The sequence below is a fragment of the Podarcis melisellensis genome (assembly GCF_964234715.1).
Source record: "Podarcis melisellensis genome assembly, chromosome: 6".
Lineage (NCBI taxonomy): Eukaryota > Metazoa > Chordata > Lepidosauria > Squamata > Lacertidae > Podarcis > Podarcis melisellensis.
Genome location: NC_138538.1, coordinates 1,625,477 through 1,641,022, shown reverse-complemented (window position 1 = coordinate 1,641,022; position 15,546 = coordinate 1,625,477). Strand labels below are relative to the sequence as shown.

General features: G+C 50.2%; 1 protein-coding gene across 2 annotated transcripts in view; it reads right to left on the bottom strand.

Annotated features, from left to right (window-relative positions):
• Positions 1-15,546, bottom strand: part of VSTM2L (V-set and transmembrane domain containing 2 like) — a 90,962-nt gene that overhangs the window by 74,277 nt on the left and 1,139 nt on the right. The window lies entirely within an intron of this gene.

Sequence of the window (15,546 nt, the reverse complement as noted above, 5' to 3'; positions counted from 1 at the left end):
ATGGGCTAAATATGGCCACATCTTTATTGGTTACAGGTGATGAGCGGTATTGGCTTAGGCACTGGTCCAAACCGACTATATCTGACTTCAGCCTATCCGCTTGAAGTCTGGGAAGGGTTAACCACCAATAGGGGGATTCCTGCTGATGCACATCAACTAGGAACTCCCCTGGGGTCACCGATAGGGGGCATGCCTTAGGCCCTCACCTCCCCAGGCTTTGGACAGGGCCATGCCCCCCGGAATCCTTTATCGGACTACCCTTCAATATGCGGGGCAGGTGACAGCATTACCTCCCCTCTTCCATCTACAGAACAATACCAATGCCTAGCCGCCACTCGAGCAAAAGGCTTGCCGCCAATACCCTCAATCCTGCAACCAATCCCTAATCCCAGAAGTTATATGGCAGGTGGCAAAGAGGGAGATCCCCGGCCGGTGTCCTGCTTTAAATAAGGCAAGCCACACCCCCAGCGCCAGCCAATTGGCTGGCCAGCAGGTGATGCGGCTGGGAATCCCCCCAATCGCACGTGGACTGGGGCCGTGAAGCCCACAACTCCACCTCCTCGGAAGGGTGGAAGTGGCTTACTCCGGCGGCCCAAGGCTCCCTGAGTCCGGCATCCTGTTCTCATAGTGGTGAACCAAAAGCCAGTTGAAATCCTACAAGCGAGACCTGAGCACAAGAGCCCTCTCCAGTCCTGCGTTTTCCACCAACTGGAAGCATTGGTGCCTCTGGCCGTGGAGCCAGAGCTGAGCCACCGTGGCTGGTAGCCACCAATGGCCCCCTCACAGTGCCCAATTTATGTATAAGCTAAACAAGCTCTTGCTTAGGGCCCCACTCTCTTGGGGGCCCCCAAAAAAAATTAAAGAAAAAAACCCCTGGTTAAGAACTTAATTCATTCTGGAGATCCATTCTTAACCTGAAACTGTTCTTAACCTGAAGCACCAGTTTAGCTAATGGGGCCTCCTGCTGCTGCTGCGCCGCCGGAGCACCATTTCTGTTCTCATCCTGCAGCAAAGTTCTTAACCCGAGGTACTATTTCTGGGTTAGCGGAGTCTGTAACCTGAAGCGCCTGTAACCCGAGGTACCACATTTACAAAATATAAGATAAAAAACAAATAAAATAAAACCTACACACAGCAACAGTGTTGACAAAGGACAACTGGACGTATAAAGGGCCCCATTTCCTCCAGTAGCTTAGGGCCTCATCAAACCTAAATCCAGTCCTGCCCCCTCGATAGATTGGACCTGGGACCCTCTGCAGGCCACCCAGCTGCTTTGCCCCTGAGCTTTGGTCCCCCTCCCTGCTTTCTGGGTCCTTCCGGCTCCCTGTGACCCACGTCCCCCCTCCTAAATTCCCCCTCGGCTAGGAGAATTGCTAAAATTAATTCTGCAGCTGGAATATAGCTGACTTGTGTGTTGGGTGAATTGCATGGATGAAGCCTGGAGAAGGTTCCATATATGAGAGCAATGGTTGTGGGACTGAGAAGGGAGCACAGAATTGCACACTCCGTTTCCTGGGGCCCGACCTCCCGCAACCGCCTTCAGTGCAGATTCATATCAACACTAGCAGTCACCAAAGCTGAGAGGAGGGAGGCTCCCTCTTAACTGTGGAGGCAGCCACAGATCCCAGTTTCCAATCCTGGCAGGAGAATTCTTTAGATGAGATTGCTGCTTTGCATAGGATTGGACTGGGTGACCCTCTGAGGACTATCGCTGCCTACTGGTTATGAAGGCTTTGCTTGTTCTACCTCCACAGCTGGTGGAGCATTGCTTCTGAAGGCCAGTTACTGGAAAACCCAGGAGGGGAGAGTTGCTCTTGTGTTCGAATTCTGCTTCTGGGCTTCCCACAGACATCTGGTGTGGGAACAGGATGCTGGACTAGGTGGGCCTGATCCAGGAGGATCTCTCATTATGTTCTTATGTCCTAAGTAGACCCTGCCTGCCCTAGTCAGAGGTTGCAGCCTTGGGTGAATATCTACTTTCTACACTGTACCGGGGTAAACACTAACCATTTGCAGCACTGCCTATAGGAAGGAACCCCTTCAAAACCGAAGAGTCTAGAGGCACAAACTGGCCAGGAATCACAGGCAAAAGTGATGGGGAATACAGGCCAGCCTCTCCCTTGCCTGAGCAGCTGCTTCGCTCTCCTCCATCCGGCCCTTTTTCTCCGAGAGTGCTGTTTGCCCTCAGCTGGTATCTGGCGGGCAGCAGGGCAGGAGATGCTCCTGCAAGCCATCTGGCCTCTATTGTTCTCGCTTTGTAAAACTGGAGAGGGCCCTATCAACTGATGAGCCGATTCCTTCCAGTAATTATGCAATTGCCCTTTTCCACAGATGAAAGTGCCGGCCTTGGCGGGGAAGTGCCGGAGAACGTGCCGCCAGGCACCAGGGGAGGGCGATTGTTTTCCGAGCGGGCGGAGAAGAATAGTTTCCCTGACCCTATTTATTGTCATATTAGTGGCAGAATTATCTCGAATTTGCACTGTAAATTAGAGGCAAAAAAGAGAAAGCCCAGCCAGCTCAGAGATTGCCATCAGGACTGGAGTGCGCCTTGCCAAGGCATTTGAATTAACCTTGAAACCTGCAGGCATTTCTAATTCTCCTCCAGCACCAGCCCGGCGGAGGGGAGGGGGACAGATGGTGGTGGGTGCGTGGAAGGGAGAGGGGCTCTCTGGTTTAGTGCTGTCAGGTGGAGGCAATGCTGGGCAGGGACCTCTCCTTGAGCTGGGTTCTGCCAAGAGTCTATGAAGCCAGGCAGAAGGGCAGTTTGGAAGACGGTTCTCCATGGAGAAGAAGGTTCTCCAGTGCCCTCTGTTATGCGATCTGGACCAGCGGCCATCTGGGTGATTGGATTTCGCTCTGGCTAGCAGGACTTCTGAACCTCCAAGCAGAGGAACAGAAGAAGCAGCCCAGCTAGTCCAGCGTCCTGTTCTTCTCACAGTGGCCAAGCAGGTAACTGTGGGAAATCAGCAAACAGGAGTCGGGCACAAGAGCAGCCCTCTCCCCTCTTGTGCTTTCCGGCACCTGGTATTGCTGTCTCCAACCCTGGAGGCAGAAAAAAGCTGTCATGGCTAGTAGCCATTGAACAGAGGTGGATTGATTGATTGATTTTCCCCACATACTTGCTGACAACAGCAAGAGGTGGATATAGCAGAGGGTAACCTGTTCGCCTGCGCTGGGCGCTGAGCTGAGGGTGCTGCAAGCATCATGGCTGAGTAGGGATTTGAACCCAGATCTCTCCCAGGACTTAGTCCAAAACTCTAACCGCTACACCACACTGGCATCATGGGCATATAGAAAACCACTCATAGCTCCCTCACAGTTGTGAATTGCCTTATTTCTGGATACTTGCCTGCTATTGGCCTCTATATCTTCCAAACTGCTATTAAACATTGTGGCTGAAGTCAGGAGAGCTGCAGATATTTTCCATCTTTGGGGATCCGGTAGGATTTTTATGCCCGGGACAGAAACGGTGCTGGAGATGGGGATAATATGAAAGCTCAGCCATGAAGCTTGCTGGAGTAACCTTGGCCCAGATAAGGTAAGATGTATTTCCTTCAGATTAAAGCAGGAGGGAAACCCCATTCACTGCTCCAAGCTCCCTAGTGAAATGGTGGGATGAAAAACTATGAATGGAATTGAAGTGCTTTGTTCTGTCTTTAATTATTGTGCTCCATCCTGGGGTTGATTGGGTTGGAAATCCATGCAAATTAGCTTTGAATGTGTTATTTCAGAGGTCCGATCTGAGCTGAATTCTGAAAGTCTATTTTTAATTCTCAAGTTACTACTTCCTTGTCTTGGGCTGCCTCCAATGCGGAGCTAAGTCTCTTAGTGGCAAACTTGTTCTGCTGGTGAAAGATTTGGTGCAGGTGGAACTTTGTTGCTCAAGAGAATGAAGAAGCAGGTTGCTGGTGACTTCACTGCACAATAGATACTGCAATCTGTCGTGCAATGAGGTTCTGCTAGTGCAAGTATGGCAAGGGCAGCCATATTCAAACTTCTGAAGAACTGTCACATGGAAGATGGGGAAAGTGCTCCAGAAGGTAGGACCCAAACAAGTGGATTCGAATTAAGAGAAAGGAGATTCCACTAAACTTAGGAAGAGCTTTCTGACAGCATGGGCCGTTTAACCATGGAATGGATTCCCTCAAAAGATGGTGGACTCTACTTCATTGGAGGGTTTAAAACAAAGGTTGGATGGCTACCAGGCAGAGGTTCTTTAGCTGTGATTCCTGCATTGCAGGGGTTGGACTAGAGGACATTCAACCCTAGCCAGTGTGGTGTAGTGGTTCAGAGCTGTGGACTCGTAATCTGGTGAACCAGGTTCGATTCCCCGCTCCTGCACATGCAGCAGCTGGGTGACCTTGGGCCAATCACACTTCTCTGAAGTCTCTCAGCCCCACTCACCTCACAGAGTGTTTGTTGTGGGGGAGGGAGGGAAAGGAGATTGTTAGCCGCTTTGAGACTCCTTAGGGTAGTGATAAAGCAGGATATCAAATCCAAACTACTACTACTACTACTACTACTACTCCTCCTCCTCCTTCTTCTTCTTCTTCTTCTTCTTCTTCTTCTTCTTCTTCTTCTTCTTCTTCTTCTTCTTCTTCTTCTTCTTCTTCTCCTCCTCCTCCTCCTCCTCCTCCTCCTCCTCCTCCTCCTCCTCCTCCTCCTCCTCCTCCTCCTCCTCCTCCTCCTCCTCCTCCTCCTTCTTCTTCTTCTTCTTCTTCTTCTTCTTCTTCTTCTTCTTCTTCTTCTTCTTCTGGAATTCTGTGATTCTATGATTCTGTAAGCTGAACTTCTTGTGTGCCAAAGATGCTCCCAAGGCTCCTCCAACAATTCTGGTGCCAAACTCAGAACTCACAGACTTATTACTCAATTTCCCGCAATGCAAGTCCCTGGCCCGTCTCTCGGGAACACTTGCCTGTTTGCAAAGGGATAGCAAACCTCATTTGCAAAGGCAGCCTTCTGTTTGTTGCTACTTTGTTGGTTTCTAGTGGAGTCTGAGCAAAACACTTTGCATTTTTAATCGGGTGTTACCCACACTGAAATTCCTTTCAGCTGCCAAACAAACCAAAGGTGGCACTGACCAAAACTGGGTACAAAATGCAACCCCACTTTCAAGCACGCCGTTCAGCAATTGTTCACATCCCTTTGGAAAAGGGTGCAAAACCGTTCAAATGGGGCTGAATGTTGGCAGGAGAGGGGAAAGTGAACAGATCCCCCTTGCCAAGCTGAGAACCCCCCACCCTGGTTCTGTATAGATCAGCTGACTAAGTGGGCAGAACAGGGATGCACACTCCAGATTTATTCCAATGACCGATGATGAGAGCTGGATGAAGGCAAAACCATTGCTTCACAGAGCTGACAGGCAAGAAAATCCTCTGTGGAGCACATCCACCCAGTTGCCTGAGCAATGCGGATATCTTCCTCCCATTTGGAGAGTAAGGCCAATGCTTTGGTGTAGAAGGAGGGGAGAGACTTCCTTTGCCCTGTGACCATATTATACAGCCAAATCTGATGGGCTTCATAGTGGGATAACATGTTCACTATATGAACCACATTTGACTTGGATTCTATAGAAAATAATCCCTTAAGAACATCAGAAGAGCATATTATACCCTGCCCATCTGGTTGGGTTTCCCCAGCCACACTGGAGCTGCTTGCAGCACATTAAAAATTATAAAACATCAGACATTAAAAAATTCCAGTTACAGGGCTGCCTTCTGGTGTCTTCTAAAAGTGAGATAGTTGTTTATTTCCTTGACATCTGATGGGAGGGCGTTCCACAGAGTGGGCGCCACTACCAAGAAGGCCCTCTGCCTGGTTCCCTGTAACCTCACTTCTCACAGTGAGGGAACCAGCAGAAGACCTTGAGAGCCGAAATTCAGTGTCCGGGGTGAATGATGGGGGTAGAGGTGCTCTCAGGTATACTGGGTCGAGGCTATTTAGGGCTTTAAAGGTCAGCACCAACACTTTGAATTGTGCACGGAAACGTACTGGGAACCAATGTAGGTCTTTCAAGACCAGTGTTATGTGGTCTTGGCAGCCGCTCCCGGTCACCTGTCTAGCTGCCGCATTGTGGATTAGTTGTAGTTTCTGGGTCACCTTTAACGACAGCCCCACATAGAGCACATTGCAGTAGTCCAAGTGGAAGATAACCAGGGCATGCACCACTCTGCTGGATCAGGCCAGTGGCTCACCTGGCCCAGCATCCCGGTCTCACAATGGCTGATCAGTTGCTTGTGGGAAGCCCACAAGGAGGATTTGAGCACAACAGCGCCTAACAGGCATAAATAAATGTGGGGATGAGTGGAATCAGTTGAGTGTGGATGTGGGTGACTTCACTGCTAATGAGTCTTAAAAGCATCCATTGTTTGCTTTCTATCAAAAATAGGACTAGAGCTCCTAAGAACAAGCTGAAAGGGAAAGGGAGGTGCAGTAAAGAGCAGTAAAGAGTGATTGGGCAGATGTGGCTTCTGCCACAGTAAGCAGAGAAGCAGAGAAGTTGCTAGGGGCTGGATCCGGCCCAATCGCCTTCTAAATCTGGCCTGTGGATGGTCTGGGAATCAGAGTGTTTTTACATGAGTAGCATGTGTCCTTTTATTTCAAATGCATCTCTGGGTTATTTGTGGGGCATAGGAATTTGTTCATGTCCCCAAATATAGTCCGGCCCCCTACAAGGTCTGAGGGACAGTGGACCGGCCCCCTGCTGAAAAAGTTTGCTGATCCCTGATCTAAACTTCTCCCTTTATCTCTCTCCGCACAACCTAAGAGATGCCTACAAAGCTAAGTGTTGGCAATCCAGATGTTTGTTTGAAAAAATGGATTTTAGAATCCTCAAAGGGATAGGCCGTTCATATCAATGTACATACACTACACACACACACACACACCTCTCTTTCACACACAGAGAGAGCATGTTCTGCACAGATGCCAAGAGATCTAGTATCTAGCAAGAAGATGACCAAAAAGTGCTGCAGAAAAGAAGAGATACTTCATTCCCCGCCCCCATTATGTACACCTCAGTTTTAAAGCCTGGAAACAACAGACACATTTTGTTTGAGAAGCGTTGGGAGAAAGACAAAGCAATCTGCCTGTGAAAACACCCAGAAGCAGGAAGGGTCCCTCATTCAAGGATTTACAGAGCACCATCTATAAAGTGGCCTGTGTGCCACAGACCCATGAACTCAGATCTACACATAGAAGCGGCTTTCAAAATCTAAGACAGCAGTCCTTCTCAACATCCATAAAACCGCAGCCTGCAGAGAGGGAAGAGTCCTGGAATGAATCTTAAAAAGGAGAACACCGGAAAGAGCTAGTTCATAGGAGCCAGAGGGGTAACAGGAGCCATATGCTTTGATCAGCAGAACTGCCCCTGTTAGAGGCATCACATAATGCCCATTCCACATTTGCAAGGACTCAATCTCTTAGTGGGGCACCTACACTTTGGAACTCCCTGCCCATTGACACCAGGCAGCCACCTTCGCTGAACCCTTCTGGGTGCTTGCTAAAAACACATTCGTTTAGACAAGCCTACCCAAATGTTCTAAGGGACACGGGTGGTGCTGTGATCTACTGAGCCTTGGGCTTGTCGATCAGAAGGTTGGTGGTTCGAATCCCCGCAATGGGGTGAGCTCCTGAACTGTCAGGGGTACCTTTACCTTTACCTTACCCAGATGTTTAGAAAGTTGGTGCAAGTTTTAATCTGTCCTTAAGAGACTTTATTTCAACTTTTAAATGATATTATTTTTTCTTACTGATGATTTTATTGTTTTGCCATTTTTATAAAACCGCTTTGAGGATTGTTGTTGTTGTTGTTTTACCCTCAAATGGTTTATTAATTGTGTGAAATAAATAAAGCAAACCTATTATTGCAGGAGCAAGATTTTAATCAGGTTTTGACGACGGAGGTAACGAATAGGGTAGCAGGTGTGCTGAGTATCCTTCTGGATGTCACTCCTGAACCCAGCCCCAGTGAGAAGGCCAAGCTCTTGCCAGCCTCCTCCAGATTGCCTGCCTGCTTGTTGCTGCTTCAGCACGTCCCAGGCAGAGACCGAGGACCACAGCAGAAGAGGATTTCAAGGCTGCCAACTCAACACGCTAAGCTACTTCACACACTGAGAAGAGTCTGTTCATTCACAAAACCACCGCATCTTTAGTCCAGGTAGCTTAAGCATGAGTAGTCACCATTGACTTACACAAGAACATGAGAAGACCATGCTGGATCAGGCAGTGGCCCCTTTAGTCCAGCATCCTGTTCTCACAGTGGCCAACCAAGTGCCTGTTTGAAACCCGCAAACAGGATTTGATCACAAGACCCCTCTCCCCTCCTGCAGCGTCCAGCAACGGGTGTTTTGTTTCTCTGTCCTGATTTCTATTCATTAGGACACCCACTGCAGTGCGCAGATTGTGTGAGAGGCCTCAAAATATATTTTATCACACTAAGTATTGGGGCAAGTGAGGGGCTAAAAGATGCGTGAAGCATGGCAGGTCTTGAAAACACCCCACTCCTTGCCACCAAGGGTTAAACGAGAGGGGATGGTGGATGGAGATCCAGCATCTCAAGGGCAGCTGCTGCTTTGCTTGCACAGGACACAAACACACCTCCTGCCAGATATGGCGAAAACATCCCAGGGACCTCATCATCCGCCGCCCTACTAATGTTGCAGCAGGTAACTGTAGACCTAGCAGAGGCTGGAAAGGATGTTGTGCAAAAGACCCAGAAAACATGCTCTTTACAACCCCAGCATCTCTCCAGCTGCCTTGTCATGGGTGTGTGATTGTGACCTTGGGTATGCCTGAAACCTGTGGCTGGCCGCTAGCCTTCTCAGTGGGCCACTTGAGGGGGATGGTCATAGGCAAGAAGTCGTCACTCAGCCCACCTGCCTGCCTCCTGAGCTAAAATCCACACTGCAAGTTCTGGTTGGGGCAGTTTTCCTTTCTGGGGTTTAGCCAAGAGAAGGGCACTGAGGGATTGTGTGTCAACCAGTATGACATGGGGTAGATTTGATCCTCAAGCTACCAGCTGCAGACCACTAACCTAAACCTTAAACAGCTGGAAGATGGAGAGCTGGTTGCAAAATGCTGACTGCTATCCCCTTTCAGCTGCTCTCCTCCTCCTCCTCCCTTCTCAGTCTTCTTTCTGTGTCTTCTTCAACTGTCTCAGCGGCAGAAACCTTATTTGCAAGGGAAAGAGTCCAGGATCATTCCCTGTCTGGCATCTACAACCTTAGGGTACCACTGCCAGTCAGAGTAGACAATGCTGGACAAATAACCTGACTCGGTATCATAGGAACCAAGGAAGCCACACTCCATGGTGTCAAACAGAGCTCATCTCTGCTGAGCAAGGAAAGGGGTTGGCTTTAGCTCTTGGCTTTGCTGTCACACATGTTTTGAGAATTCAAAACTAGGAATGAAATCCCACTTCCCTCCATCTCGGCCATTGCAAGCAAGTCTCTCAGGGCCTGGGAGACGGGGTGCAGGGACATTTTATGGGGTGGGGGTGGGGAGTTGTGTCAGAAGCAATTTCACTAGATGAAGGCCTGCATCACAGCAGCAGGAAAAACACAGGTGGGCGGAGAATTCGTCACTGGAAGCTTGAGGAAATCCTGCTGAATGCAAAGTGTTTGCAGGGAGATAATGGAGAGTGTAATCATCAGAGGCTGAGACAAAGGGGAGAGCAGCCAAATGAGGACAGGGGTCCAGCGAGGGGCTCTTAATTGTCTGGCCACTACGCTAAGTGGTTTATCGATGGAGATTGAAAATGCAGTGGGAAAGGATGGCCACACACCTGGTGCTACTCTCCTGTAGCCGCCTAGCAAAGCATGCCTGTCCACTGTCAGGCTCTGGCAGAAGAAAGTCTCTTGCTGGCAGGGAAGGAGGGCAAGCAGGCGTGGCACCGCCGGGCATTCGCAGACTGCCTGCAATGGAGGCATGAATAATTGAAGGGAAAGCTAAGAGGCAGGGAGGTAGAGGAGGAGGAAGAGGAGGAAGAAGGGAGCAGGGCTGTGCACTGCAGTAAAAACTGCCTCCTGGGGTGCCCTGGAGCCTGGCTAGCTGCTGGACACAGAGAAAGAGACGCTGTGCTGGAGGCTTTGTTTTGCTGCCTGCCTGGTTGGCAGAGCACACAGCCTACATTTCCAGGAAGCTCAAGGGGGGAAAAGGGAGGGAGGGAGGCGGGGACTCCATCCACTCCTGCTGACCAATTAAAGAAAGAAGGGAATTCTAACTGGCTACATGCTCACTGCAACATTGGAAAATTACGGTGGGCAGAGAGGAGACCCCTAGACCCCGGCACAAGGAGGGTCTGTTGGGTAGTTTGCAGAGATTGTGGGTCAGCCGGAAAAGACAAGAACCAGTGAAGGATGGAAGGTCAAAGGCTGGAGTTTCAGCACAAGGTGTCCTTTACCTGCATGGGAAAAACCCTGACAGGGAAATGGGCTGAAGCTGAAGCCTCAGGCTGGCATCAGAGGAGCTGGGGTGGTGTCTTCTGCAAGAGATATTTGGGTGGCTTAATCCTACTGTGAAGAAGGACATGGTCAGTGCTATGCCAATCTCCACCTGGTCCCAATAACTTTGTCAAGTTAAATCACCATGTTTCATTCCCATCCAATGACACCTTCGTGTGTAGACTGAGGAACTCAAGAACTCCGATGAAAGCAGGGAAGTGATCTTTGCAATACTGTCCCTTGCGTGGTGGTGGGCGACCAGCTCATGTGATCTACAAAACTACCGAGACCTGCAGCCTAACCCAGAGCAAAGCCCCCTCCTCAATCTCCTGGGCAAAAAAGATCTCTCTGCCCTAATGCTTTTCCACAGGACCTAATCCAAGCCGGACCTGCACCCAACAGCATTTTGGAAATGAGTTCCTGGGGAGTTTCAAGAGACCAGATGCACAGCTTTCAGAGTGGGCCTCCCAAGCTGCTCAACTTGAACCCTGCAGCAATTTCCTCAAAGCAATTGCATAAATCCACAGGGGTCTTGAGCCTGAGAGATGCAATACACCCTCTGGCCATTTGCAGCAGTGGAGCTGCAGAGCAGCAAATATCAAGCAGCCGGTCCTGGAGGTGTTGGGAGGAGTGTGCCTGGTCCCCACGGGCAAGGGAAGTCTCTCCTGCAAAAGGTTGTGGGCTTCCAGGGTGAGGAACAGCTTGACTACAGCTCCCATCATCCCCAATGATCGGCCACACCGACTGGGGCTGATGAGAGTTGGACTCCTATGATACTTTGAGAGCCACAGACTCTCCCATCCCTGGCTTAAGGAGTTTCAGCTTTATGGCTTTCCTTCTGTGAGCACCCTGGCCTCTCTTTTGCAGTATTATAGTGCTACGGTTGTGTTTGGGGCAGCAGCAACAACAACAACAGCCATCTTTAAATATCTCAACTGTTGCCACATAGAAGAAAGAACAAGCTTGTTTTCTCCTGATCTCGAACCAATCCCTTCAACTTAGAAGAAAGGAGTTTCTGACTAAATATCAAGGAAAACCTTCTGACAGTAAGAGCTGTTTGACAATGGAACAGACTCCTTTGGAGGTTGTGGACTCTCCTTCCTTGGAGGTTTTCAAGCAGAGGTTGGATGGCCATCTGTCCTGGATGCTTGAGCTGAGATTCCTGCATTGCAGGGGGTTGGACTGGATGACTCTGGGTGACCCTCCCAACTCTACAATTCTATGGTTCTATTACTGGAATAGTAACTGGGCCACCTGCTGGTGCATGTCAGGAATCAGGCCCCACCTGCCCTCAATACGTCCCTGCTTCCTATGGGTCTGGCTCACCCAGTTTCTTCCTACTTTCTTTTACAGCGGCTGCCATGAGGTTGGTCAGCAGCTCCCACTGGGCTTCCCCTCTTTGCTCCCTGCTGCTCTTTGGCTTAGATTCACAGCCTCTCTCAACCTGTGGATCCCCAGATGTTGTTGGACTACAACTCCCATCACCCCTAGCTAGCAAGGCCAGAGCTCAGGGATGATGGGAGTTGTAGTCCAACAACATCTGGGGACCCACAGGTTGAGAACCGCAGGCTTAGAACATAGGGAGCTGCTTTATACTGAGTGAGAACCAGTATAAGGTGGACTAAGTAAGTCCATCCAGCTCAGTCTTGTCTTCACTGGCTGATAGCAGCTCTCTGGAGTTGCAAGCAGAGTTTTTTCCCAGCCCTTCCTGGACCCTGCCACCTTCTGCTGCAAAGGAGATGCTCTGAACTATGGCTTCTTCTGTTTCAACCCTTTCCAGGCTATGTGCACCCAGCATTTTATTCCAGAGCACTCCCCCCCTAAATAGCCCCCCAAAACCTAAATCTATTGCATATTTCTTGCCCCCGAAAGGTGCTTCTTGAGAAGCTGGTTTCATCCTGAAAACAAAAGCTCACTGCAGACTGATTCTGCATTACCCTGTATACTGCATCCACTTGAAAACACATGTAGGTGGTCCCAGAAAGGCAGGGAGAGGACATATCCACACCTCCCCAATGACGCTGTGGGTGGTCATATAGCAAGAGCATAATCCCCACTTCCTTCTTCATTCAGCTGGAGCATGTGCAGAAAGGAAAAGGCGCAGAGAGCCTAATCAAGGGGAGGCTTTTCAATTGTGTATCAGGTAACCCCCCCCCCACCTATGTGGATGGCAGGATCCATGATTATGCTTGTCATTAATCACCTGTCCTTCACTCAAAGGTCCCAGGGTGGCTTGCAGCATTAAAATACAGAATTAAAAACAACTGGAAACAGCTTACACAATCATAAAAACATACATCTCAAGGGTCAAAAGCTAGAAGGGAAGATGTGCACGAGTGATTCCGGATGGAGAAAACACATCTTTTTTTGTGTGTGCTGCAAAAGGGTTAGCATGTTTGTAGCCCTAAACTCACACCCTTCCTGATCCCACCATGCCTGTTGGGCTTCAGCCTTCCTCCATTTCCACACAGTGTCCTCTATCTCCTGAACTTGTGTGGTGCCTGGAATAGGTTCATGCAATCTCCACCAACATACACATTCAAGGTTGTTGGGGATTTTTATCTCCTCCTGTGAGACTCTCTTCACAGGTTTGCCTGTGACTGCCTGAAGTGGGGGAGCTGCCTGAGCAAACCCATCCCTTTGGTCCCCCCAACCTTTGAGCCAGGCCTTTGCCTGAGTCCAGTTCAGGGAAGGTGTCACGATGACGGCCAAAAGGAGGTGTCAGTGGTGGAGATTATATAGCCAGTCCCCTTCTGCCCCTGCCTTCTTCTCAATACGTCACCACCAGCTCTGTGGTTCATGCTCCTTGCTTCCCAGGGAGTTATTGTGGCCTCCGCCTCCTCCGCCTCCCCATCTCGCTGTGCCAGGAGGAAGCTGTTCCAGCAAGTAATGAAATGGCCAATCTCCAATCTGCTAAACAGCCATTGATACCAGTTCCTTGCAAGCTGCACTTTCCTCAAATTGGTATTCACCTACTGATCGCGAGTGGCTTATTATACACGACCCACTTACTCACTGCTCCTCAGCCTCGTTAATAAAGGCTTTTGGTTGTGATTAAGTGAGTTGCTGCAGAACTACTCTTGGTCGCAGGCTCTGCAATACTGGGGCTCTCGCTTTGCAAGAAACAAAACACAGCAACCCCTAACAAATGGGTCTCTGATTCTTCTGGACGCAGGAAAGGCAGGCTGCTTCATAGAGCATGCTGGTCAAGCCAAGGAGGGATTGCTGCACCCAGGAAGCTGCCTGGGGCCTGCTCCCTAATGGGCGCGACACTGAAATCCTTCCCCTCTGCCTAAGCCTCACACCACTGCACAGCCAGATATGCAATGCAATGCAATGCAATCCGGTCCAGTCCCTGCCTTGCAACAGGGTGATATTAAACTTCCAGGACATTTCTGCACCAGAGGTCAGTGAAAGCAGCCAGCTCTGTCCCCAGAAGGGTAAGTTGACTAACTCCCCCAGCCTCACCAGTTGCTAACACAGCTTGCACCTCTTCCCCTTGCCAGAAACTGGTTTCCCGGGCAAATGGAGGGGGAGGAGTGAAGAAGTGTTGTGGAAGGCAAGGGAAAAGAAGCAGGGCAACACTTCCCCAAACACTGCCAGATCCTTCTGGGGTGTATCTGGTTTCCACCACATCCAGGGCTGGGGGGTGTTCCTTTTTATATAGGGTTCCTCTTGGTTTTTCAGCTTGTTGTGGTGCCGGATTTATTTATCTCAAGGCACTCAGCTCATTTGCTGTTCCCAAAGAGGATGCCAGCCTCTTCCTTCTCCCCCAGCTTCTCTCCTGGATTTGTGCCCAAGCTCATCCTAACCTTAACCCAGGCTCCAAAAAGTCCTAAGCACTTTTTCTAGGAGGTCTTTGGACTTTAGCAAGCCTGTGAAGGAAGGGAGTTGTGCCATTCCGAAATCTCCAGCCCCAGCTGGCGCTGGCACCTGGGTGGGTGGAAGGATGCAGGATCTGACCGAGGATCCATGTAATCCAGAGCCCTCCATCCAAAAGCAACCAGCTAGATGCCTTCAAGGGAGCCCACAAGCTGGGCACAACACAGGACACTCCTGCCGCCTCCTCCTCTGCTATCTGAAAGGTTTAAGGAAGGCCATTGCAGTGGTGCCTGTTCAGGGCTATTGTCTGGAGACCCTCTATGCCTTCTCCTGCCACCATGCTGCTTGCAGTCAGCTAAGACCCTCAGGCTCCTGCCTTGATGAAGGAAGTTCAGGGTGCCCCCTCGGCAGTTTCTCTGGGACCAAACCACCCAGGAGGACACCCAGGAGTTTTTGTTTTTTTTAAGCATCCTGAGCAGTCAGGATTTGCAAGGGGATGCTCTAACTCCACCTGAGTTCTTGGGTGTCTGTGTTGGAAAACTGGGCAGATGCTAAGAGCAGGAAAGAGCTACTCTGGGCTAGACCATCCTCAGAGCTGTGGGACAGGTGCTCTCCTGGGATTCCAGGTGAGGGTGACAACCCAAGCCCTGTGTAGATACTACTTCGGGGACTGAAAGTGGGACCTTCTGCTTTGGAAGAAGGTGTTTCCCACCTTCCACAGGTGAGGCCCACCATCTCTCCCCTGCTGACTCCCTATGCACAGAAACTATTTATCACAACATCATGGAATTGTAGAGTAGAAGAGGATCCAAAGGGGCGTCTAGTCCAACCCCCTGCAATGGGGACCAAGATCGTGGCCACAACTGGGGCAGAGAGGAACGAAGGACGTCCTACAGAGAAACTCCAGAAGTTAGAAATAATCTGGCTGTGCCTGTGTACACGCAGTGTGCCTGCCTCCCCTCATAGATTCGGTTTTGTGCACAGATCCGGCCCAGATGTGAGGTTTCTGACTCTTCCACATGCTTAATTGGGGGGGTCTCTCTCCCCCCACCAACAGCCACGCAGCCTCTCTTCCTCCTATACATCTCCTGCTCTGCTGTGGCAAACTGGAGAGCGGTTTCCCTGGGGAGGGGTCTCCCAGTCTTCCTTCCAAACAAAGTGTGGGATTTCGAGGAAAGACACCCCCCCCCCCACACACACCGCATTAAAAAAGTTCTCTTCCTAACTTACGCATATCCTGCCTCCCGTACCGAATCGCCTGGACTGATTTTGCCTCCCTTCG